The following is a 26,915-nucleotide window of genomic DNA, read 5'->3' as shown; positions in this document are numbered from 1 at the left end:
AAAACTTAACATGGACAAAACAGAGTTTATTGTCTTTCCTCCTCCTCACTCATCTCCTCCAACAAGCCTTTCCATCAAACTCGATGGTTGCTCACTCACCCCAGTCTCACAAGCTCGTTGCCTTGGAGTGACCCTCGACTCTGCTCTATCCTTCAAGCCACACATCCAAGCCCTCTTCAACTCATGCCGATTACAACTCAAAAATATCTCCCGGATCCGTGCTTTCCTTAACCAAGAATCTGCAAAAACATTAGTGCATGCCCTCATCATCTCCCGCCTCGACTACTGCAACCTCCTGCTCTCTGGCCTACCTTCCAACACTCTTGCACCCCTCCAATCTATCCTAAACTCTGCAGCCCGCTTAATCCACCTCTCCCCTCGCTACTCCCCAGCCTTGCCACTCTGCCAATCCCTTCACTGGCTTCCCATCGCCCAACGACTACAGTTCAAAACATTAACCATGACATACAAAGCCATGCACAACCTGTCTCCTCCCTACATCTGTGACCTAGTCTCCCGGTACCTACCTGCACGCAACCTTAGATCCTCACAAGATCTCCTTCTCTGCTCCTCTCTTATCTCCTCTTCCCACAATCGTGTACAAGATTTCTCCCGCGCATCCCCCATACTCTGGAACGCTCTACCTCAGCACATCAGACTCTCCACTACCATGGAAAGCTTCAAGAGGAACCTCAAGACCCACCTCTTCCAACAAGCCTACAACCTACAATAGCCCTCAGTCCAGTAGACCACTGTCCTCACCTATTGTACCATCACCCATTCCCTGTAGACTGTGAGCCCTCGCGGGCAGGGTCCTCTCTCCTCCTATACCAGTCTGTCTTGTACTGTTAATGATTATTGTACGTATACCCTCTTTCACTTGTAAAGCGCCATGGAATAAATGGCGCTATAATAATAAATAATAATAATAATACGCCTCCAGATGTGAATACTCAGCTTCCCAAAGGAAGATCCTTCATGATTCCTTGTATTCACATATAGCGATTAGCTGATAAATTAAAGAACCCCATGGAGCAGTATCTGCTATCTCTTGTATGGACTATATATAATGCAACCAAAGTCCTCCAGGTAAAAATGCAGTAGTCATATTTGCCTCCGGGGCCTTGACGCGTTTCCCCGTTTTGTACGGTCCATCAGGAGGCCCAATATGAACAGAAATCCAAACTGATTGATAAATGGCCTGAGGTAGATAGAGACCCCACATAGAGCTCCCCCACATATTCAGGCCAGTGCAGACAATGCAGTAGTTCACAGTAGTTCGTCTGGTCGTCTGGTGCTGCAGGGAAACAACGCGAGTCCTCTCAGTGCTTTACCACCCCTCATATTGCCTGAGCTGCATCCACTTTTTAAGCGTTGGTGGAGCTGGTTGGGACTTCGTGGAAAAACGTCAAAATCACTTTGCATTGTGCAAAAAGTTTACGATATTTCAAACAGTTCTGCTTCAGAATTCTGACCAAAACAGCTTGATAAATCAGGGCTTTTTTGTGTTTGAGAACTCGACAAGAACAGAGCGGTTGTAAAGTAAAGCTGGTGTCACACTAAGCGACAGCGACAACGACGTCGCTGTTACGTCACCATTTTCGGTGACGTAACAGCGACCTTGTAAGTCGCTGTTATGATCGCTGCTTAGCTGTCAAACACAGCAGAAGCAGCGATCATAACGTCGCTGTGCTACATGTGCAGAGAGCAGGGAGCCGCGCTTAGCGCTGGCTCCTTGCTCTCCTAGGTACAGTACACATCGGGTTAATTAACCCGATGTGTGCTGCAGCTACATGTCACAGTGCAGAGAGCAAGGAGCCGCGCGCACTGCTTAGCGCTGGCTCCTTGCTCTCCTTGCTACAGTATACATCGGGTTAATTACCCGATGCATACTGCAGCCACATGTCACAGTGCAGGAGCCGGCACTGGCAGCAAGAGCGGAGGCTGGTAACCAGCGTAAACATCGGGTAACCAGGGAAAGGTCTTCCCTTGGTTACCCGATGTTTACGCTGGTTACAGCTTACCGCAGCTGCCAGTGCCGGCTCCTGATCGCTTCATTTCGTCGCTCTCTCGCTGTCACACACAGCGATGTGTGTGTCACAGCGGGAGAGTGACGACCAAAAAATGAAGCTGGACATTCAGCAACGACCGGCGACCTCACAGCAGGGGCCAGGTCGTTGCTGGATGTCACACACAATGACAGCGACGGGACGTCGCTGCAACGTCACAGAAAATGGTGACGTAGCAGCGACGTCGTTGTCGTCGTCGTTATGTGTGACACCAGCTTAAGTGTAATCCTTCGGTAGCTAGCGACACTTTGAATATTCATTCTTGCATTCAATTTTTCTATGTAGAAGGTTATTTTTAACTTAACACAAAAGTCTAAAGTGGTCATGTCCAGATCACCGACATGGCCTAAAATCTATTGTAGCCAAATCTCCACAGTAGTTACTCATGTTGCCTTGTAGCTCAGCTGCGCAGAGATCGAACAGTATTTTACCATTTTATTGACTGATATTGGTGTCCCAATCTAATTTAATCAACTGTTAACAACCAAGTTTCCACAGTGCATTTTTGATGCGTTTTTGATGTGTTTTTTGATGCATTTTTTTGCTACAAGATGCAGAATTTATGGAGAAAATATCTGCACCAAATACTCAACGTGAGCACATAGCCTAAAGCCTGCTTTAAACGGGATGACCAATCATCCGATTTCCCGATCGATCGTACCCGCCCCCGTCATTTGTGCATCACGGCCAATTGATTACCTATGGCACACAAGCTCGTTAACCCCCCCGTCACACGCACTTACTTCCCATGTGACGTCGCTGAGAGCGGCGAACATCCACTTCCTGAAGTGGGAGGGATGTTTGGCGTCACAGCGACGCCACACGGTGGCCGGCCAATAGAAGTGGAGGGGCGAAGATGAGCGGGATGTAAACATCCCGCCCACCTTCTTCCTTCCACATAGCCGGCGGAAGCCGCGGGATGCAGGTAAGCGATGTTCATCGTTCCCGTGGTGTCACACAGAGCAACGTGTGATGCCACGGAAACGATGAACAACTGGCGCCATGTTTCATAAACGATTTCATGAAACCTAGCGACGAGTACACGACTCATGATTTGTGAGCGATACTGCATCGCTAAGAGGTGTCACACAGGCCGACGTCGCAAGCGACGCCGGATGTGAGTCACAAAAACCGTGACCCCCGACGATCTATCACACAATAGATCGTCTCGTGTAAAGCACCCTTTAAAGTCAAGCCAAAAGCAATCATTTAAAGAGGACCTTTTAGATTTCCTGACGTGTGTATAAAAGTAAATACTTGTATTCTTCACAAATTAACAACTCCATGTATTTTTAATTTTAGAATTTTGTTATTCCTCTTGATAAAAAAAAGTTTGTTTAAAAGAACTGAAGTCCTCAGTGGTTGATACCTTTTAATGGCTAACTGAAAAGATGGTAATAATTGCAAGCTTTCCAGACTACTCAGGTCTCTTCATCAGGCATGGTATAACACAAAATCTAAAGAGAGAGAAGGAGAATCTGATCCCCAAAGGACTCTGGATTACAAAACCAATTCTACATCTTCAGATTTTGTGTTATACCATGCCTGATGAGACCTGAGTAGTCTCGAAAGCTTGCTATTATTACCATCTTTTCAGTTAGCCATTAAAAGGTATCACCAACCGAGGACTCTCAGTTCTTTTAAACAAATTTTTTTTTTCTCTACTGGCTACCATGGTACAAAGATATATTTTACCGTTATTCGTTTTGGAAATTCTCAAATAAATTGAAAACTGGGTGTTATCAATTGGAGGTATGACATTGTTTTATTGGAGATGACACTGACAGATTGTGTAGGACACAAGATCATTGGTACCACCCAGTTGTCACACAGTCACACAGGAGCAATAACAGAGGAACAGCACAATCGAGCAAACTAGGAAAAAATACTCCAGAAATCTTTTATCAAGCAAATATATATTAAAACAGACATTCTTTCAGCTGAGCTAATAGGTGTTCTTTAAAGCTAAGGTTAGATCACATTTAACATTGATTGTAATTTCGCTGTTTTTTACAACAAAATTGTGGCCCTAAAATAGTCCCATCAAAGTAAGTTGCAGACGAGTTGCACAAATGTTTTTGATGGAGAGACTTGTCTGAGAATTGCTGTCACGAGACACATGTAGCCACAACCATAATGAAAATGGAACGTATTCGCTGGGGCTGTGATCCTAGGGACACACAAGATAGCCTAGAGGAGGTTAAACACATCTGTGACAGACACTACAGGTTTATGGGGTCACTGATATTTGCTATCTAGAAATCAGTTCCAAAACAATCATTTACACTACATTCAGATCATTACATTTACACTACATTCAGATCATTTAAAACACAGAACACAAGAGTCTTTAAATTCACCAAGGTATGAAAACACCCCATAGACATCGTAGTACAAATGTATAAAACATTTTATTAATAATAGTGCACAGGGTATTACAAAATTACAGAGCAACAATCAGAATAACCGGAATGGGTAGTGAAGGAAGAGGGGAGAACCCCACGTGACCCAGGATAGATGTCAAGTATTGAAAGCAGGACCTGCTAAACAGATATATATGTATAGTAGCCTCCTGTCCATAGAAAAGGCCCAATGTGTCGCTAGTTTATGGTCCAAAGCATAGACATATGGCCTTCTAACGGGTCATACATCAAGTATAGCTAGAGGCCTATGTAGAAGAGACTGACACCATGGCCAAAGTTCGCTACACAGCTAGGCTATAACCTCATAAACAAATCAGAGGTGCCCAGGCTGTATAGCTTGATCAACTATCTATAAGGCATGAGGGCTTACCAGTGACAAGCAGAACGTCCGGGAATCCTGAGGGGCACGTGGGGACCGACGTCCCAACACGTGTTTCGTCAAATACTTCGTCGGGGGACGATAGTTAAAAGGTGTGAGGAGTGGAGTTTAAGAAGGGAGCCTAATTGTCACTGACACGCCTCCATTCCCCATGTGCGCTGCAGTGGATGACCGCTACGGAGCGCGCCGCGGCACAGTCTCGGCGGCCGGAAACCTGTTGGAGTTAAGGTGACGCACAAAATCTTCCAGCTCAGAGCCGGTTCCCCCCCAGACGACCAGAATGTCGTCAATATAGCGCAACCAACACTGCGCATGGGAGCTCGCCGGCACGATAATAGTGATATCCTAAAGGAGTCCGACTGGAGAGAGGAGAGAGGGGGGTCGTGCTCCTCCCAGTCGGATTCAATTAACTCGAGATTTGGTCCTCTGGGTGGCTGAGTCCACCATGAATACGCAATAGAGGTGTGAATAATCACGTAACCTCTAGCGTATTTTGTAGATATATTTTTAGATGTATCTTTCATGTTGTATATATTGCTGGTCCTATGACTCTTTTAACAGTGTGTTTTTTATCTTTTGTTTAACTTTAAGGGACCTGTTTTTGTCATGAACTCCGACCATTCTGGCCCCTCCCTTCCTCTTCCCACCCCCCCTTTTTCCCCCCTTCCCCCCCCCCCCCCCTCCCCTCCCCGTTCTCCTTCCCTCCAAAAAACCGCCCCCATTTCCCCTTTCCCACCTTCCTCCACTGCCCCCAAGGGTCTGCCATCAATTTTGATCTGGAAGAAATGGAGGTCTATGTGCGTCTACAGAACAACAAAAAAAACTGGGAGGCTACGGAATTGTGACAGACATGGACATGGATTTGTCTGTAATTATTTCTATGCTGAAAACCACTGTGTATATACTTATGCAGACGTCTGCCTATCTTTTCTCCTCCTCTTCCCTCTATTTTCTTCCATATTAGCACCACTTGTGGCGTTTGAATATAAATAATGCATAATACGTATGTGCCTTGTAATATATTCCTTGTATAGGTGTCACTAGGGGATATTTCATTCTTATATGCAAAAACGCCTAATATACATTGGTGCATTAGACATCACATTTTTGATGACGGGATTGTGGAGGTTGGATTGGCGTTTCCACAAGGGGTTGGTCCATCTGACGTAGCGCTGCAGTGGTTTCCGCTTTGATTGATATCGCGTCCATGGCAACGCTCGGTGCGGCGGGGAACCGGATGTACTAGTTGGTGACGTCACCGGAAGTTCTTGTTCCGCCGGTTTCCGGCCGCCGAGACTGTGCCGCGGCGCGCTCCGTAGCGGTCATCCACTGCAGCGCACATGGGGAATGGAGGCGTGTCAGTGACAATTAGGCTCCCTTCTTAAACTCCACTCCTCACACCTTTTAACTATCGTCCCCCGACGAAGTATTTGACGAAACACGTGTTGGGACGTCGGTCCCCACGTGCCCCTCAGGATTCCCGGACGTTCTGCTTGTCACTGGTAAGCCCTCATGCCTTATAGATAGTTGATCAAGCTATACAGCCTGGGCACCTCTGATTTGTTTATGAGGTTATAGCCTAGCTGTGTAGCGAACTTTGGCCATGGTGTCAGTCTCTTCTACATAGGCCTCTAGCTATACTTGATGTATGACCCGTTAGAAGGCCATATGTCTATGCTTTGGACCATAAACTAGCGACACATTGGGCCTTTTCTATGGACAGGAGGCTACTATACATATATATCTGTTTAGCAGGTCCTGCTTTCAATACTTGACATCTATCCTGGGTCACGTGGGGTTCTCCCCTCTTCCTTCACTACCCATTCCGGTTATTCTGATTGTTGCTCTGTAATTTTGTAATACCCTGTGCACTATTATTAATAAAATGTTTTATACATTTGTACTACGATGTCTATGGGGTGTTTTCATACCTTGGTGAATTTAAAGACTCTTGTGTTCTGTGTTTTAAATGCATTATTGAGTTGTTGCCTATAATTTCTGGATCTTTATGTTATATACATTCAGATCATTGTGGCTATTTTTGGACCATGTCTAAAAATTGTGTATACGGTTATCTGCAGAAGAACTATCTGCCATTAAAACTAGTATTGCTACATCCGCGAAGCAGATGAGAATAGCACATGCTGCCAATTTTAAATTGATCAGCTGTACTAGCTTATACATAGCATTCAGTGTGCACTGTGTTGTGCACGCAGATCGACACAACATCCGTCTGAATCAGGCCTTTGTAATATTCCCTTTCAAACAGATGTATTGCCAGGTGTGTAACGATCGTGGTCACATAAAATCTGTCAGCAATTTGGCTGTGTTAAAGGAGTGCAGGCCAATGCCAGCACCTATTTCAGCTGGATGTGGCTAAGGATGCACATTGAGCTGAAGTGTATTGTGGCACAGAGACCCCTTGGGTACCTGCATCTCAATACATGCCACCAGCCACAGCTGACAGCATGCTAGACATTGGCGTTGCAGGGTAGTGATGTCATGTGTTATTTATTGCAGGTTTGCTGATATCAGCTGTGCTAGCTACAGAAGAGAACACTGGGTGTAGAAGTGGGGGAAGCTGAGAAGACATGTTTCTATTTTTATGCATTAGAGAATAGATTCAGAACACGGGATATATACCAGGAAGGGGCCCAGGATGGGGTACATATATACCAGGAAGGGACTCAGGATGGGGGACAAATATACCATAATTGGAGACATATATACCAGTAATGAGCCGAGGATGGGGGGCATATAATATATATATATATATATATATATATATATATATACACACACACATATATATACATATAAATACATATATATATATATACACACATATATATATATTCATATATACATAAATATATATACACATATATATATACATATATGTATATATATATATGTATATGTGTGTAGATATATATATATGTATATATATATATATATATATATATATATGTGTATATATATATGTGTATATATATATATATATATGTATATATATATATATATATATATATGTGTATATATATATGTGTATATATATATATATATATATATATATATATATATATATATATATATATATATATATATATATATATATATATATGTATATATATATATATATATGAACATGGTCCAGGATGGGGGTCTTCTATACCTGGAAAGAAACCAGGATGAAAGACTTATATACCAAGTTGAGGGACATATTTACTGGGATGGGGGAAATATTTAGCAGGAGGACACCCAGGATGGAGGATATTAGTACAGGATGAGGGACATAACTACATAATGAAGTGTGGGAGAGGGCAACACTTATGTCTTTATAGGATTTAAAATGCTACAGGGGTCCATAAATGTGACCAACATGCATGGAAGTGCCAAGTCCAAATTGTTGACAAATCATGCCCATCAATGTGATATTATATTGTTTTGATCATATGTAGTAAAAATAAATCATTTTGACATTTGGTCATCAGAAAACAATGAGTGTTTATAAAGTTTTGCTTAAAGAACAGTAAAAATAATGCCTTACAACTAAGGAATGGCAGACAACACAATGTCATTCATGCAAATTCCCTCAATCACTGACACTTGAAAATATTGAACTCCTTGGTTGGACAGAAAGGCCTTCAGCAACGCATGCCTTCCCAATTCAATAGATCAATCAATTTCCAGCAGGGCATAGATAATGTATGCCTCGGCCCTTATACAATAACAAAATCAAATTATTTGTTTACATGTAGAGCGACCATGAAGGGAACCGGATGAAGCAAAAGCTGCTGTTCTTTACATAGACCACTAAAAAGCAATTTATATAATGCTGCAACATAACTCTGTGTAGTGTCGCAACATCATCAAAATGCAGCTAGCTATAGAAAAATGGCTTATAATGGAGGAAATGTGCAGTGGACTATCACATCAGCAAACAGAAGGGAAAAACACATGATAATAGAAAATGATGATGGCACTTGCATATTAGGGCTGCACTAGAGTCAATAATCGAGCACTATAACAAAGCGAGACAGCATTAGCGATGGAAATGCAGCCATCCCGGCCCTCCACAACTGGGACCACTGACCAGCAGAACAAGTGCGAAGTATGGTGGCCGCTGACCTAAAGATGACAGCTTAATGGAATCATTTGTCATCCAACAGGCAAGTCTCTGCTGAGAGCCATAAAGCTAAAAATCAGAGCCACAAGATGCACTAGCAATGAAGGAGACGTACTAGGATTAACACTTGTCTTTCATGACCAGGACAGCCAAGTCATCATTACCAGTAATCATTGTATCAGGTGCCAACTGGCTAATATGTGACCACCATTCATCCCAGAATCAGAATGCCAGTATGTCTACATAATAGTATTTATAGGATTACTAAAGACAGGTAAGATTTGTTATGTCAAAGGAAATATAATAATTCTGGAAATATTACCAATGTGTGACAATAACATGTACAGTGTCCGGATCACGGCTGTAACCAGACAGCACCGGGATTGTCTACAACACATGCATGAAGTTCACATATTCTGCCAGGGCTGTATTGCTCGCCTCCCACACTTTACTGAAACAGGCACAGCTTCATTGATTTCCTATTAAATGGTACAAGCCTCAATAGGTAAATTAGACTGAAAGCTTTCTCCTGGCCAATGTGAGTACAGAGGCCATTAATAAGTGACAGTGACTACAGCAAAAAGAAAACACAAAACACATCATATATATATATATACACACACACACATGTATATAATGCTGTATTCATATGTCACATATGTATGCAGATAGAGGGAGAGATATAGATAGATGGATAGATAGAGGGATAGGTAGATAGATAGATAGATAGATAGATAGATAGATAGATAGATAGATAGATAGATAGATAGATAGATAGATAGATGATAGATGGATGGATGGATAGATAGATAGATGATAGATGGATGGATGGATAGATAGATAGATAGATAGATAGATAGATAGAGGGATAGATAGATAGATAGATAGAGGGATAGATAGATAGATAGATAGATAGATAGATAGATAGATAGATAGATAGATAGATAGATAGATAGATAGATAGATAGATAGAGGGATAGATAGATAGATAGATAGATAGATAGATAGATAGATAGATAGATAGATAGATAGATAGATAGATAGATAGAAGTTGGGAAGCAAACAACTGCCTGTAAGCCCTTCGGGAGAAGCAAGGGTGTGACTGCACAGTGTCTGCTCTGCTACATCTTACACTGCTTACAACCAGCTCCATATAACTCCTGCCAAGTAGGTCCTACCTGTACCCTCCTGCTTATCCCCTCCTACCTGTACCCTCCTGCTTATCCCCTCCTACCTGTACCCTCCTGCTTATCCCCTCCTGCCTGTCCGATCCTGCCCGTCCCTTCCTACCTGTCCCCTCCTGCATATCCCCTACTCCCTGTCCCCTCCAGCCTGTGCCCTGCTGCCTATCCTCTACTACCTGTACCCTTTTGCCTATCCCATCCTGCCTGTACCCTCCTGCCTATTACCTCCTGCCTGTACCATCCTGCCTGCTGTACCCTCCTGCATATCCCCTCCTTACTATCCTCTCCTGCCTGTATCCTCCTGCCTATCCCCTCCTGCCTGCTGTACCCTCCTGCATATCCTCTCCTGCCTATCCTCTCCTGCCTGTACCCTTCTGCCTGTACCCTCCTGCCTATCCTCTCCTGCCTGTACCCTCCTGCCTGTACCCTTCTGCCTATCCCCTCCTGCCTATCCCCTCCTGCCTATCCCCTCCTGCCTGTACCCTTCTGCCTATCCCTTCCTGCCTATCCCCTCCTGCCTATCCCCTCCTGCCTATCCCCTCCTGCCTGTACCCTCCTGCCTATCCCCTCCTGCCTATCCCCTTCTGCCTATCCCATCCTGCCTATCCCCTTCAGCCTCTACCCTCCTGCCTATCCCCTCCTGCCTATCCCCTCCTGCCTATCCCCTCCTGCCTATCCTCTCCTACCTATCCTCTCCTGCCTATCCTCTCCTGCCTATCCTCTCCTGCCTATCCTCTCCTGCCTATCCTCTCCTGCCTATCCTCTCCTGCCTATCCTCTCCTGCCTATCCTCTCCTGCCTATCCCCTTCAGCCTCTACCCTCCTGCTTATCCCCTCCTGCCTATCCCCTCCTGCCTGTACCCTCCTGCCTATCCCCTCCTGCCTATCCCCTTCTGCCTATCCCCTCCTGCCTATCCCCTCCTGCCTGTACCCTCCTGCCTATCCCCTCCTGCCTATCCCCTTCTGCCTATCCCATCCTGCCTATCCCCTTCAGCCTCTACCCTCCTGCCTATCCCCTCCTGCCTATCCCCTCCTGCCTATCCCCTCCTGCCTATCCCCTCCTGCCTATCCTCTCCTGCCTATCCCCTCCTGCCTATCCCCTCCTGCCTATCCCCTCCTGCCTATCCTCTCCTGCCTATCCTCTCCTGCCTATCCTCTCCTGCCTATCCTCTCCTGCCTATCCTCTCCTGCCTATCCCCTTCAGCCTCTACCCTCCTGCTTATCCTCTCCTGCCTGTCCCAGCCTCTGGCAGCCCCGGTGCCCATCGGCTGCCCCTACCCGTCATGTACCAGTCACCGCATCCCCATTCTCCCTATAGCAACAGATTAGAAGACATCATGCAGAACACCGGCGACATCGCAGGACGAGCAGGCATCAGCCTCTTCCATCACGTACACTGGAGATACAGCTTTCAAGAATAATCTGTGGGACCTTCCCCAGATCGCAGTGCCAGGATGGTCTCTACTTTCAGGTCACTTCCACACCCCTCCTGTGTATGTGCCGCACGCAGGGCAGCCTTCCTGGGCAGGACAGGTGAGAGCCCCCTGTGAGGTGCCTACCTGTGCCCGCAGCCCCTTAGTGCGTCTCCCTCTGCGGAGGATCCGGATTGTCAGGCAGCAGTCAGCTCTTTTGTGTTCCTGCTTCCCAGCCACACGCTGAGACTACTAATGAACCCAGGAAGCTGCATACCGAAGCTCGTACAATGGCAGCCCTGGAACCTGTGTGAGGAAGAACATGGCCCCTGGCTGAGAAAGGAGAAGAATGCACGAGAGAGAGTGAAGGGAGGGGATGAGGCTGTTACCATGGCGACGGCTGCTGCCCCATCCTTCTCCTTCTCCTCCTCCTTTAGGCCTGTGTGCCTTGTAGTAAAGAAATACAGTGTGAGAAGGAAGACACTGGAGGGGAATGTTTATCTACATCTGCTCCACTTCACCCTGACTCATCTTCTTCTCATACACTTGCATTTCCTGCCTAGGGCATAACCACAGGGCACACCAAGCCATCCAAATGTAATATATGCCCACCTTATTATCGTTTGTAATGTCTCTCCTTAGATGATGCCTTGCCTATACTTGAGTCATTCACCCTCACCTATCTATGAGAGAACTGCTTAAAAGATACTTCCCCCTGTAATGTCAGAATCACTTAGTGAAGTCACTCACAGGGTGTCCTAATAATACTTATGTAACCAAGGATTAGGAAACCACTGTGTAACAGTGATCTCAGTCCTGATCAGAAGTGGAGGAGGTCAGGATGTTTCATCAAAACTGGAGGAGAGCAGGATGTATGATCAGAATGGGAGGAGGTCATTATTATGGATCAGATCTTGAGAAGGTCAGAATGTTGGATCAGAACTGCAGGAGGTCAGGAAGTTTGATCAAAACTGGACGAGGTCAGTATTTTGGATCAGATCTAGAGGAGGTCAGGATGTTTGATCAGAACTGGAGGAGGTCAGAATTTTGGATCAAATCTGTAGGAGGTCAGGATTTTGAATCAGATCTGGATAAGGTCAAGATGTTGGATCAGATCTGGAGGAGGTCAAGATGTTGTTGGATCAGAACTGGAGGAGGTCAAAATGTTTGATCAGAACTGGAGGAGGTCAGGATTTTGGATCAGTTCTGAAATAGGTCAGGATGTTGGATCAGAGTTGGAGGACATCAGCATGTTGTTGGATCAGAACTTGAGGAAGTCAAGATGTTTGATCATAACTGGAGGAGGTCAGGATTTTTAATAAGTTCTATAACAGGTCAGGATGTTGGATCAGATCTGGAGGTGGTCAGGATGCTTGACCAAAAGTGGAGGAAATCAGGATATTGGATCAGGTCTGAAGGAGGTCAGGATGTTTTTGATTCAAAACTTGAGGAGATCAAGATGTTTAATCAGAACTGGAAGAGGTCAGGATTTTGGATCAGATCTGGAGGAGGTCAGGATGCTTGATCAAAACTGGAGGAAATCAGGATATTGGATCTGATCTGGAAGAGGTCAGGATGTTTGATCAGAACTGAAGGAGGTCAGGATTTTGGAACAGATCTGGAGGAGGTCAGGATGTTAGATCAGATCTGGAGGACGTCATGATTTGTGATCAGAACTGGAAGAGGTCAGAACTTTAGATTAGTTCTAGAGGAGGTCAAGATTTTGAATCAGAATTGGAGGAGGTCAGGATATTGGATCTGATCTGGAGCAGGTCAGGATGTTGGATTAGAACTGGTGGAGGTCAGGATTTTGGATCACTTCTGAAAGAGGTCAGGATATTGGATTAGATCTGGAGGACATCAGAATGTTGTTGGATCATAACTGGAGGAGGTCCAATCAGTTTAATCAGTTCTAGAGCAGGTCAGTATGTTGGATCAGATCTGGTGAAGGTCAGGATGTTTTCGGTTCAAAACTTGAGGAGGTCAAGATGTTTGATCAACACTGGAAGAGGTCAGGATGTTGGATCAGATCTGGAGGTGGCCAGGATGTTTGATCAAAAGTGGAGGAAATCATGATATTGGAGCTGATCTGGAAGAGGTCAGGATGTTTGATCAGAACTAAAGGAGGTCAGGATTTTTGAACAGATCTGGAGGAAGTCAGGATGTTAGATTAGATCTGGAGGACGTCTGGAGGACACCTCAGTGTCAGCAGCTGAGCTGCTCGGATCCGGATCCGCGGTGGCTCGAGGGGCGTCCGGACTCGGGGGTCTCGCGGCCACTTGAATGAAGGGGGTAATTTACAGGGGGTATGGTATATTGAGAGTCCGTGACGCCACCCGTGGTGTGTGGTAAGGTGGAGTACCACTGCTGCGGCTGGGAGTACCCAGTGGCGATGGAGTGGGCAGCCAGGTGTTTAACCCCTCAACGGGTAGGAGGGATGCCCCGGGACTCGGTGAAGGTGACAGGGAGGTGCCGTTGGGGAGGTAAGGGTCACTTGCGTACTAACTCAGTCCAATAACGCTGACACCGACAACTTGAGTAAACCAAAGTTTTGGACACCGCTGCCGCTGAGGGGGAGCACACCTGGGTCCCGTTTCCGTTGGTGTTGCCTGTTGATCCGTGACCTTCCCCTTGGCCCCTTGTTACTTTCTGGTTGGTCCCTGTAGCCTAAAACTAGTCGGGTCCCACTCCTCAGTATTGCTAACTGAGGGAGCATGCTCTCAGGATTCACGCTTGGGATTTCTTGGACCGTATGTGTGGAAAGTCCTATCACTATCGTTGTACTAGTACCCCGATTTTGGAGCTGGTGGAGAGCGGATCTTGAAGGCTCTGTTCTCGTTGGGCGAATTGTCAGGTGGCCTAAAGCTACTCCCTGACCTAGGGTCCATGTACCCCGTCGTGCCCTGGTCCCAGCCCGGTGATGGTACAAGGCCGCCGACTGTCCTCCACGACAATACCGTGCCCCTTGTCATGATCCCCTGTGACCGGGGGTCCAGCTCCTACCAGGCCCAGACCAACGTCTGCTACCTAGTAGTTCCAAGGAGCCCAGCTGCTGACCTCCTCTCACTTTCACCTCCAACTCTACACTCCCTTTCTCTGACTGACTCCTGACACTCCTAACCTCCCCTTAACTAACCCCCCAAGTGGGCGACCCTATTCTACTCAGGACATCCACTGGTGTGTCTGGTGGGTGTGGTGCAGAGTGTTCCTAGGATTTTGATTAGCTGGTTTTGGCAATACCAATTTTTAGGGATCCGTGACCAAGGAGGAGGTGGATATTGCACAGAAGGGCAGATTGCACAATACCCTGTGACGACCTGATAGGCCAGGGCGTCACATAAGGATGTTTGATCAGAATTGGAAGAGGTCAGGATTTTGGACAGCTCTTGAGTAGGTCAAGATGTTGGATCAGATCTGGAGAAGGTCATGATGTTTGATCAGAAATGGAGGAGGTCAGGATTTTGGATCGGTTCTGGAGGAGGTCAGGATGTTGGATCAGTTCTGGAGGAGGTCAAGATGTGTGACGCCCTGGACTAGCCAGGTAGTCACAGACATGCCAACACACACACACCCACCCTAGGCAGTTACAGCAGCCAAACACAAAACCCTTGTTGCCTCCCTCCAGAGTCTGATGTCCACACCAAGTGGGGCGGAGACAGGCGGTTGGCCCCACCCACCGAGGAGTTCACAGGCCTGGAGGTGGGAAAAGCAGTAGATGAGTTCAGGAGGTGAAAGTGAGAGGTCACATACTGCGAGTGTCTGGGTTGGGCCACCACCGTCTGCAGGAGTTAGTGGAACTCCGCAGAGCCGTAAGGACTGGGGTCAGGCGTCGGCCCGCCGGTACCGGACCGGGGAACGGAGTGAAGCTAAGCACACAGGCAGGGCCATCGGACCCCGACCAGGCTTGGAGCCGCCGTCAATAGTCAAATCCGAAAGTGACAGGAACCCCAGGGGTTTCCCAACTACCAAGTCCCGATTGAAGGCAACCGTCCACCCAGAGAGGATATACAGCCACCACCACAGGCTAGAGATCCAAGGGCCAGCGCCTGCGGGAAAACGGGCTCCTATAGCACCTATACGCCGGGAAGCGGACTACCGGTGGGCAACCACAGGAGTAAGAACATTCTAAAAGGTGCAGGGAAAGACAGCCACCATCAGCCGTCCGGGGAGAGCACAACAACAATACTGCAGCCGGCTGTGGGACCCGTCCATCCGGCCGTTTTGGTTTACCAGAGACTCTGTCAGTGATTGTCTGAGTGAGTACACCAGTGCCGTCCAGCACCGCGCCGTGCTGTCCCTGCAACCCTGCACCCCAGCCATCCAGTCTCCCCGTCACCACGATCGGGCCCCGGGGACGCCAAACCCCCCTTCCCACGGAGGGGACAACATCTCAACTGAACCCTACCATCTCTCCCGGGATCCCCGTTACTAGCAGCGGTGGTGCCATTATCACCACGATCCGTGGGTGGCGTCACGAACAATCTCCCTAACCAAACCACCCCCTTTTCACTCACGGGTGAGGAGCGCTGCTCGAGTCCCCGGGTCCGGTCCACCGCTCGAGCCACCGAGCAGCAGCAGCAGAAGCCCCGGACCCAAGCGTGGTGAGCGCGTCCCCTCCGCCCGCGACAGATGCTGTTTTATCAGAACTTGAGAAGGTCAAGATGTTGGATCAGATCTGGAGGAGGTCAGGATGTTGTTGGATTAGAACTGTAGGAGGTTAGGATGTGGGATCAGATCTGGAGAAGATTAGGATGATTGATCATGACCAGAGGAGATCAACATTTTGGACCAGAATCAGAGAAGGTCAGAATGTTGGATATAAACTGGAGGAGGTCAGGATGTTGGATCAGTACTGGAGTAGGTCAGAATGTTGGATCAGAACTGGATGAAGTCAGCATATTGTATCAGAACCAGTGAAGGTCAGGATGTTGGATTAGAACAGGAGGTCAGGATGTTGTGTCAGATCTGGATGAGGTCAACATATTAACTTAGAAACAGAGAAGGTCAGAATGTTGGATCAGAACTAAATGAAATCAGCATGTTCGATCCGAACCAGAGGAGTTCAAGAGCTTGTATCAAAACTGGAGGAAGTCAGCATATTGGATCAGAATCAGAGAACCAGAAGAGGTCAGCAGTTTGGATCAGAATTGGAGGAAGTCAGAATGTTGGATCACAACCAGAGGAGGTCAGGATGTTGGATTAGATCTGGAGGACATCAGAATGTTGTTGGATCATAACTGGAGGAGGTCCAATCAGTTTAATCAGTTCTAGAGCAGGTCAGTATGTTGGATCAGATCTGGTGAAGGTCAGGATGTTTTCGGTTCAAAACTTGAGGAGGTCAAGATGTTTGATCAACACTGGAAGAGGTCAGGATGTTGGATCAGATCTGGAGGTGGCCAGGATGTTTGATCAAAAGTGGAGGAAATCATGATATTGGAGCTGATCTGGAAGAGGTCAGGATGTTTGATCAGAACTAAAGGAGGTCAGGATTTTTGAACAGATCTGGAGGAAGTCAGGATGTTAGATTAGATCTGGAGGACGTCTGGAGGACACCTCAGTGTCAGCAGCCGAGCTGCTCGGATCCGGATCCGCGGTGGCTCGAGGGGCGTCCGGACTCGGGGGTCTCGCGGCCACTTGAATGAAGGGGGTAATTTACAGGGGGTATGGTATATTGAGAGTCCGTGACGCCACCCGTGGTGTGTGGTAAGGTGGAGTACCACTGCTGCGGCTGGGAGTACCCAGTGGCGATGGAGTGGGCAGCCAGGTGTTTAACCCCTCCACGGGTAGGAGGGATGCCCCGGGACTCGGTGAAGGTGACAGGGAGGTGCCGTTGGGGAGGTAAGGGTCACTTGCGTACTAACTCAGTCCAATAACGCTGACACCGACAACTTGAGTAAACCAAAGTTTTGGACACCGCTGCCGCTGAGGGGGAGCACACCTGGGTCCCGTTTCCGTTTGTGTTGCCTGTTGATCCGTGACCTTCCCCTTGGCCCCTTGTTACTTTCTGGTTGGTCCCTGTAGCCTAAAACTAGTCGGGTCCCACTCCTCAGTATTGCTAACTGAGGGAGCATGCTCTCAGGATTCACGCTTGGGATTTCTTGGACCGTATGTGTGGAAAGTCCTATCACTATCGTTGTACTAGTACCCCGATTTTGGAGCTGGTGGAGAGCGGATCTTGAAGGCTCTGTTCTCGTTGGGCGAATTGTCAGGTGGCCTAAAGCTACTCCCTGACCTAGGGTCCATGTACCCCGTCGTGCCCTGGTCCCAGCCCGGTGATGGTACAAGGCCGCCGACTGTCCTCCACGACAATACCGTGCCCCTTGTCATGATCCCCTGTGACCGGGGGTCCAGCTCCTACCAGGCCCAGACCAACGTCTGCTACCTAGTAGTTCCAAGGAGCCCAGCTGCTGACCTCCTCTCACTTTCACCTCCAACTCTACACTCCCTTTCTCTGACTGACTCCTGACACTCCTAACCTCCCCTTAACTAACCCCCCAAGTGGGCGACCCTATTCTACTCAGGACATCCACTGGTGTGTCTGGTGGGTGTGGTGCAGAGTGTTCCTAGGATTTTGATTAGCTGGTTTTGGCAATACCAATTTTTAGGGATCCGTGACCAAGGAGGAGGTGGATATTGCACAGAAGGGCAGATTGCACAATACCCTGTGACGACCTGATAGGCCAGGGCGTCACATAAGGATGTTTGATCAGAATTGGAAGAGGTCAGGATTTTGGACAGCTCTTGAGTAGGTCAAGATGTTGGATCAGATCTGGAGAAGGTCATGATGTTTGATCAGAAATGGAGGAGGTCAGGATTTTGGATCGGTTCTGGAGGAGGTCAGGATGTTGGATCAGTTCTGGAGGAGGTCAAGATGTGTGACGCCCTGGACTAGCCAGGTAGTCACAGACATGCCAACACACACACACCCACCCTAGGCAGTTACAGCAGCCAAACACAAAACCCTTGTTGCCTCCCTCCAGAGTCTGATGTCCACACCAAGTGGGGCGGAGACAGGCGGTTGGCCCCACCCACCGAGGAGTTCACAGGCCTGGAGGTGGGAAAAGCAGTAGATGAGTTCAGGAGGTGAAAGTGAGAGGTCACATACTGCGAGTGTCTGGGTTGGGCCACCACCGTCTGCAGGAGTTAGTGGAACTCCGCAGAGCCGTAAGGACTGGGGTCAGGCGTCGGCCCGCCGGTACCGGACCGGGGAACGGAGTGAAGCTAAGCACACAGGCAGGGCCATCGGACCCCGACCAGGCTTGGAGCCGCCGTCAATAGTCAAATCCGAAAGTGACAGGAACCCCAGGGGTTTCCCAACTACCAAGTCCCGATTGAAGGCAACCGTCCACCCAGAGAGGATATACAGCCACCACCACAGGCTAGAGATCCAAGGGCCAGCGCCTGCGGGAAAACGGGCTCCTATAGCACCTATACGCCGGGAAGCGGACTACCGGTGGGCAACCACAGGAGTAAGAACATTCTAAAAGGTGCAGGGAAAGACAGCCACCATCAGCCGTCCGGGGAGAGCACAACAACAATACTGCAGCCGGCTGTGGGACCCGTCCATCCGGCCGTTTTGGTTTACCAGAGACTCTGTCAGTGATTGTCTGAGTGAGTACACCAGTGCCGTCCAGCACCGCGCCGTGCTGTCCCTGCAACCCTGCACCCCAGCCATCCAGTCTCCCCGTCACCACGATCGGGCCCCGGGGACGCCAAACCCCCCTTCCCACGGAGGGGACAACATCTCAACTGAACCCTACCATCTCTCCCGGGATCCCCGTTACTAGCAGCGGTGGTGCCATTATCACCACGATCCGTGGGTGGCGTCACGAACAATCTCCCTAACCAAACCACCCCCTTTTCACTCACGGGTGAGGAGCGCTGCTCGAGTCCCCGGGTCCGGTCCACCGCTCGAGCCACCGAGCAGCAGCAGCAGAAGCCCCGGACCCAAGCGTGGTGAGCGCGTCCCCTCCGCCCGCGACAGATGCTGTTTTATCAGAACTTGAGAAGGTCAAGATGTTGGATCAGATCTGGAGGAGGTCAGGATGTTGTTGGATTAGAACTGTAGGAGGTTAGGATGTGGGATCAGATCTGGAGAAGATTAGGATGATTGATCATGACCAGAGGAGATCAACATTTTGGACCAGAATCAGAGAAGGTCAGAATGTTGGATATAAACTGGAGGAGGTCAGGATGTTGGATCAGTACTGGAGTAGGTCAGAATGTTGGATCAGAACTGGATGAAGTCAGCATATTGTATCAGAACCAGTGAAGGTCAGGATGTTGGATTAGAACAGGAGGTCAGGATGTTGTGTCAGATCTGGATGAGGTCAACATATTAACTTAGAAACAGAGAAGGTCAGAATGTTGGATCAGAACTAAATGAAATCAGCATGTTCGATCCGAACCAGAGGAGTTCAAGAGCTTGTATCAAAACTGGAGGAAGTCAGCATATTGGATCAGAATCAGAGAACCAGAAGAGGTCAGCAGTTTGGATCAGAATTGGAGGAAGTCAGAATGTTGGATCACAACCAGAGGAGGTCAGGATGTTGGATTAGACCTGGAGGAAACCAGCATGTTGGCTGAGAACCAGAGGAGGTCAGAATGTTGCAGCCGTAATACAGATGCTGCATATTCTAAACTCCGTAGAAACACCTTATTTTGGTTATTTGAAGAGGGTCCAAAGCAAGGTGTCCTACTTCCCAATGTCTTGATAATGACCATCAAGAGAACAGAAGATGTAGTCAAGGTTTTACTGGTAAAACAGTCAGACAATGTATTTTGATTGTTATATTCATCAGGGCACATACAGTAAAAGTGCGCACACACGTGAACAAAATATTATCTCCAGTGAATATGCCCTATGACCTCATTAATATATTTGTAGTGAGAAACGTACTGAAAAAATATACTAAAAACAACGTTAAAACACCAACTACACATTAAAATACATAAAAACAAAAAAGTGAGCCGGAGTATGAGATGGTATACATGGAGCTTGTGAGCGCATGTTCACACTGGTGTCACGCTCCCCGGGTCCCCTGTCACGCTCTCCGGCTCCCCTGCCACGCTCCCCGGCTTCCCTGCCTCGCTCCCCGGCTCCTCTGTCAGGCGTCCCCCGCTCCACAGCCTCCAGGCCCCATCACCTGCGGTCCCCAGGCGGCCCGGTCCCCGCTCCCGGCGCCCGTCGGCAGCTTTGCTCCAGACCGGCTCTCCTGCCTCCTGTTCACCGCTCCCTGCCCTGGCTTCTGGCACCCGGGCCTCGCGCATGCGCATTAGGGTGCGCGCGCGGTCATTGACCCTTTCTTAAAGGGCCAGTGTCCTCCAACAGGATATTGAAGGATCAGGTACTGGGTATATAGGGGGATCCTTTCCAAGTGGGCGGGGCCTGTTCTTCGTGTTTTGCTAAGCTAGGAGTCAGGTCTCCTTGTGTCTTCTGGTATACTTACCTATCTCTCTCCTAGAGCCGCTCCTGCCTCGCCATCTGGTCCTGACGATTCCCGAACCCCGAACGGTGACTGTCCACCATCCCGTCAGTACATACCATCTCTGATCCCTGTGGTGACCCGTCTTCTCGCTCCGTCGGTTCCGGACTCTGCCTGACGTCATCTCGGCCTCCGAACCTGAGCTCCGTCACCCGGACTACCTTCAGTGACTCCGTGGTCCCAGGGACTTCTACACTCCTTTGAACGGACTGTCCTGCTACCTGTAGTGCTCCGGCTACCGGACACCTTGCCTTCGGTGAGGTGTTCAGCCCAGTGGATCCACCTCCTGGGTCTGCCCGTCCACCTGGCCCTAACAACTGGCCATTAAACAAAGAGAAACCAACATTAAAATACATGTAACAATGATAATCATTGGGTCAAGAAGGTGGAGGTGAATGGAAAGAAAGAAAGATGGCAGTGGGGGAAAATGAGTGAAGGAAAAACTGGTTATGGAGGGCAAGTTGTGTGCCAGGAGGGGAAGAGCAGAAAGGAAGCAAAGAGAATGGGCATGCAAGGGGAAATGATCCATTGAAAGATGGGTTAGTATAGATGAGCAACTCGACCTGTAATAAATGGAATTCCTCATATATTTATGTGGCGCCCTGGACTAGCCAGGTCGTCACAGGTACTACAACACAACACCCACACCCCGAGATAGGCACATCAGTCAGACACAAATCCTTGTTGCCTCCCTCCAGGGGCTGATGTCCACACCAGGTGGGGTAGAACCAGGCGGTTGGCCCCACCCACTGAGGAGTTCACAGTCCTGGAGGCAGGAGAAGGAAGTCAGTTGAGTTGAGAGTTCAGCTCGGGCAGAGCTTGAGTGAAGTTAGGGAAGTCAAAGTGAGAGGAGTGAAGTGAGGGAAGGGAAAGAGTGAGGAGTAAAGTGGTAGTAGAGGAGCAAACGGACTGTGTCCGGGTACGTGGCCCGAGCACCAAGAGCAAGGTTGGCAGACGGTGGTGGCCGTCTGCAGGAGAGGCAGATCAACGCGGAACCGTAGGACCGGGGACGGACGGTGGCCCGCCGGTACCGAACCGGGGAGCGAAGTGAAGCCAGCACAAACCGACAGGGCCTGCGGACCCTGACCAGGCTTGGAGTCGCCGTTAAACAGGTCAAATCCGTTAGTGACCGGAACCCCAGGGGTTTCCAAACAGCCAAGACCCGATTGAAGGCAACCGTCCAAACAGCACAAGGGAAATACAGCTACCGCCACAGCTAGAGTTCCCAGGGCCAGAGCCTGCGGGCAAAAGGGCTCCTCCGGCACATATCCACGCTGGGGAGCAGGTTACCGGTGGGAAGCCATCGGGACCGAAGATACACAAAAGGTGCAGGGAAAGGCAGCCACCAACCGTCCGGGAGAAACCACAGCAGCTGGCTGCGGGACCCGTCCATCCAGCCGTTTGTTTTACCAGAGACTTGCATCCATTTGTGGCTGAGTGAGTACTACCGTGCCGTCCGGCACCGCGCTGCGCAGTCCAAGCGCCCCCGACACCTTGCCCGACCCTGCCTCCCCGTCACCTCTCCGGGCCCCGGGACCACCAACCCCCTACCCACGGAGGGGAGAGAAACATCCCAGCTGCTCCCTGCCATCGCTCCCGGGATCCCCGTCAATAGCAGCGGTGGTGCTCCAACCTCACCACAACCCGTGGGTGGCGTCACGGACCAAATCCCGAAACCAAACTACTCCCCTTTCACTCACGGGCGAGGAGCGCCGCTCGAGTCCCCGGATCCGGCCCACCGCTCGAACCACCGAGCAGCAGCAGCAGCGCCGGACCCGAGCGTGGTAAGCGCAGCCCCCTCCCCGCCCGCGAAAACTTGGCATCACGAACAGGATCTTACCGTTCTACCGGCTGGTAGAAGTGTGCCTTGTGTCCCGCCGGCGGTGTCCGGCCGAAAAATTTCAGAAGCCGCCATCTTGGGTGCGAAGATTTTCCCGCTCAAGCATCTTCTCGAGCAGTGGAGGCGCGAAAGCCGAAGGTCCGCCCCTGAAGAGGAGGTGCTGAGAAAAGACCAAGGGGGACGGATGGCGTCCGGCCGCATGTAAACCGCGGCTATAAAAGCAGGGACGCCAGGACTCTGTGGCCATATTTGGTTCCTAGAAGATACCGCTGCCAGTATGCACCGTCCGTCCGGAAACACCGCAGTCCCCGCGCCCATGCCTGGTACCGCGGCGTGGGTGGAGATCTGGACCGTTCAGCTGAGCAACCGCCTGCAGGTCTGAATGCAGCTCCTCCTGGAGGAGTGGGAGGCCGACATGGCGGACGTGGTGGCGGCCATACGGAGATGCGAGGTGGAGGAAGACTTGGAAGATCGGGTAAGCGACCCACGCCCCTGTGTTCCAACGGGATCGGTCGTCGCGGCTGAGGGGCCCGGTCTGCGCCCGCTCGCCCTGCTGCCTCCCCCACTACCCGTGTTGGCTGCTGCCGCCCCGCCACTAGGCCTGCTACCCCTACTACCGGTAGCGGAACCCTGCCTGTTCGCCCAAGCGGACCAGCCTGCAGCTGAAGCCCGCAGCTGGCCCGAGCCGCTTCCCTGGAAGCTCCCGAAGGCGTCACCTGTCGGCGGAGACGTACCAGTGGCCCCAGAAGTGACCGTGCCTAGTCCCGTTCCGGCTCCGGTGATCCGTCCCGTGCAGGAGGAGGCGAAGGTCAAAATGGGAGAGGACCCCAGTACCCATCCCCCACGCCTCGGCTGAGGCTGCGCCGGGTCGTTGCTGCAAGGCAGCACCCCAGGCCATGTCACCGCGGGATCTTCCACCGAGGGCGCCAGTGTAGGCAGTGTAGTGGAAATTCCGCAGGGCCCGATCCGCACACAAGGGCAATCAGCAGCCCCTTACTGGGACAGGGAACCGACCCCGCTGGGCCGAGAGATTGCGGAGAGGGAGAAGCGGAAGGCTGAGCTGATAGCCCGCACCATACAGGAAAAGGAGAGCCTCCACAGAGCCACCTTCCGGGTACTGGACCCGATCCACGAGGGGCAAGTAAGAAGGTTTGATATCCGTCGGGGATATGGATTTATTTTTGAGCCAGGCCTGGAGGCCGAGGTGTTTGTGGCCCGCCGGGACGTTAATGCTCATCTGCCAGAGGGCCACCCGGGCCGCAACCTGCTCCCAGGCGACTTAGTCACGTACACGCGGCACTGTAGAGAGAGGGGCTGGTTTGCCCTGGATGTCAAGTTGAGAGGAGGCCAGGAAGCCCAAGAACTGGCCCAGCCCCCTCATCCGGCCTGCGTTGTGGATCTAAAGTGAAGGCAGCGGTCCCTCCGTTGCACCATTGTCCCCGTTGGGACCACCAGTACCGTTAACCTGGTAAATGAAAAGTAATCAACCAAAGATGTTACCTGATTGTCGACAGTGATTGAACCGGCCGATGCCGGCAAGTAGTCCCCTTAGGGACCCTTTGTACCGTTGCATAAGAAACTGCTTATGGACACGCCTGAGAACTAGCAGGGCACCCACAAACTAGTGGAAATGTAAATATGTTGGCATGTTTCCATTGCCGCCTCCGGAGAGGCCGATTTGGAGGATGGGCCTGGAGGAAAGAGATGGCCCAGGCCCGCCACTACAGTAACCGGTGGCGATCCTCCAGGGGTCAGGGGTCCCCCATGGACGTGGGGTCCCTTGAAGTGACCGTAGGGTACGAGACACCGTACCCGTTCCCGCTCGGGCAGTCTGGATCTGGACTGGGGTCAAGAGGTGCTGCCCACTTCTTAGGGGCAGCATCAGGGCCAGGTTGTTTGGGTGGGAGAGCGGAAGCCGACCGTTATTATTAATAAAATAGTGTTTGTAACGTTAAAGTACCATGCCTCCCGTTAAGGGAAGATCCATAAAAATGCTTTGTTGAATGTTTTTCATATGTTTTTCTACCTTTTTCAGTTGAAAATAAAACCGGTGATGGACTGGCAGCCCGCAGACGGTCTGCATTTAGCCAAGGGGGAATGTGGTGCCCTGGACTAGCCAGGTCGTCACAGGTACTACAACACAACACCCCCACCCCGAGATAGGCACATCAGTCAGACACAAATCTTTGTTGCCTCCCTCCAGGGGCTGATGTCCACACCAGGTGGGGTGGAGCCATGCGGTTGGCCCCACCCACTGAGGAGTTCACAGTCCTGGAGGCAGGAGAAGGAAGTCAGTTGAGTTGAGAGTTCAGCTCGAGCAGAGCTTGAGTGAAGTTAGGGAAGTCAAAGTGAGAGGAGTGAAGTGAGGGAAGGGAAAGAGTGAGGAGTAAAGTGGTAGTAGAGGAGCAAACTGACTGTGTCCGGGTACGTGGCCCGGGCACCAAGAGCAAGGTTGGCAGACAGTGGTGGCCGTCTGCAGGATAGGCAGATCAACGCGGAACCGTAGGACCGGGGACGAGCGGTGGCCCGCCGGTACCGAACCGGGGAGCGAAGTGAAGCCAGCACAAACCGACAGGGCCTGCGGACCCTGACCAGGCTTGGAGTCGCCATTAAACAGGTCAAATCCGTTAGTGACCGGAACCCCAGGGGTTTCCAAACAGCCAAGACCCGATTGAAGGCAACCGTCCAAACAGCACAAGTGAAATACGGCTCCTGCCACAGCTAGAGTTCCCAGGGCCAGAGCCTGCAGGCAAAAGGGCTCCTCCGGCACATAGCCACGCTGGGGAGCGGGTTACCGGTGGGAAGCCATCGGGACCGAAGATACACAAAAGGTGCAGGGAAAGGCAGCCACCACCAACCATCTGGGAGAAACCACAGCAGCCGGCTGCGGGACCTGTCCATCCAGCCGTTTCTTTTACCAGAGACTTGCATTCATTTGTGGCTGAGTGAGTACTACCGTGCCGTCCGGCACCACGCTGCACAGTCCAAGCGCCCCCGGCACCTTGCCCGACCCTGCCTCCCCGTCACCTCTCCGGGCCCCGGGACCACCAACCCCCTACCCACGGAGGGGAGAGAAACATCCCAGCTGCTCCCTGTCATTGCTCCCGGGATCCCCGTCAATAGCAGCGGTGGTGCTCCAACCTCACCACAACCCGTGGGTGGCGTCACGGACCAAATCCCCAAACCAAACTACTCCCCTTTCACTCACGGGCGAGGAGCGCCGCTCGAGTCCCCGGATCCGGCCCACCGCTCGAGCCACCGAGCAGCAGCAGCAGTGCCGGACCCGAGCGTGGTAAGCGCAGCGCCCTCCCTGCCCGCGACATTTACCACTTCTTTTGAGCGCTGACATTCATCAGCTATATTTCCATCTTGCTTTGGGCTTATTGCACTAAATCATGATGTGCATTTTTCATGTTTATTTTTATATGTCTTGATAGGGTGTAATTGAAGCTTCTGTCCAAAGTTTATGACCCCATTAATACAATGTGATGCTTTAAAACAGATTAAATTGTTTTGTGTGTCAAACATTAACAGAACTACTGCCCTACAGATGCTATTGGACCCACTGGTATTTCCTTCTAGCTTTTCATGGCTGGGATGGGAATACCTGTCTTTATGTCACGAATACAGGTGGTCAGGAATACGGAAACAGCCAAGCCATCTGCTCTGCTGTGTCTGCCACTCCAATAGAAGAGTTTAGGAAACAACTGAGCGCTCCAAGCTACAAAGTTACTCTATTCCTGTTGTTCCCGACTATTGGAAACAGCGCAGGATATTAATACAATAAATGTCTCATGCCTTAGGTACCACTTCTGGGACTCACAAAAATCATTAGAGCCAGGGTCCCGAGCCCCCATCCACACTGCATAACTGCAAGATTTCGAGCGCAGAGCATTGTTACATTCATTGTTTAAGGCCTCTTTCACACATCCATGAAAATCACGCACGTTTTTCACGGACGTGTCAAAGGTGTGTATTGCCCTCAGGGTGCCGTG

The 26,915-nt window shown here is 50.1% G+C and overlaps 1 protein-coding gene across 2 annotated transcripts in view; it reads right to left on the bottom strand.

Moving 5' to 3' along the window:
- Nucleotides 1–11,922, bottom strand: part of APBA2 (amyloid beta precursor protein binding family A member 2) — a 596,113-nt gene extending 584,191 nt beyond the window's left edge. For both annotated transcript variants that reach the window (XM_075345685.1, XM_075345686.1), the window contains exon 1: nt 11,743–11,922. The gene's annotated coding sequence lies outside the window, so the exon portion shown is untranslated. The remainder of the gene's footprint in view (nt 1–11,742) is intronic.
- Between the last annotated feature and the right edge of the window lie 14,993 nt (nt 11,923–26,915).

This window comes from Anomaloglossus baeobatrachus, chromosome 4 (assembly GCF_048569485.1).
Source record: "Anomaloglossus baeobatrachus isolate aAnoBae1 chromosome 4, aAnoBae1.hap1, whole genome shotgun sequence".
NCBI lineage: Eukaryota > Metazoa > Chordata > Amphibia > Anura > Aromobatidae > Anomaloglossus > Anomaloglossus baeobatrachus.
Note: the sequence above shows the minus strand (reverse complement) of the source record. Positions and strands in the feature narration are given on the sequence as shown.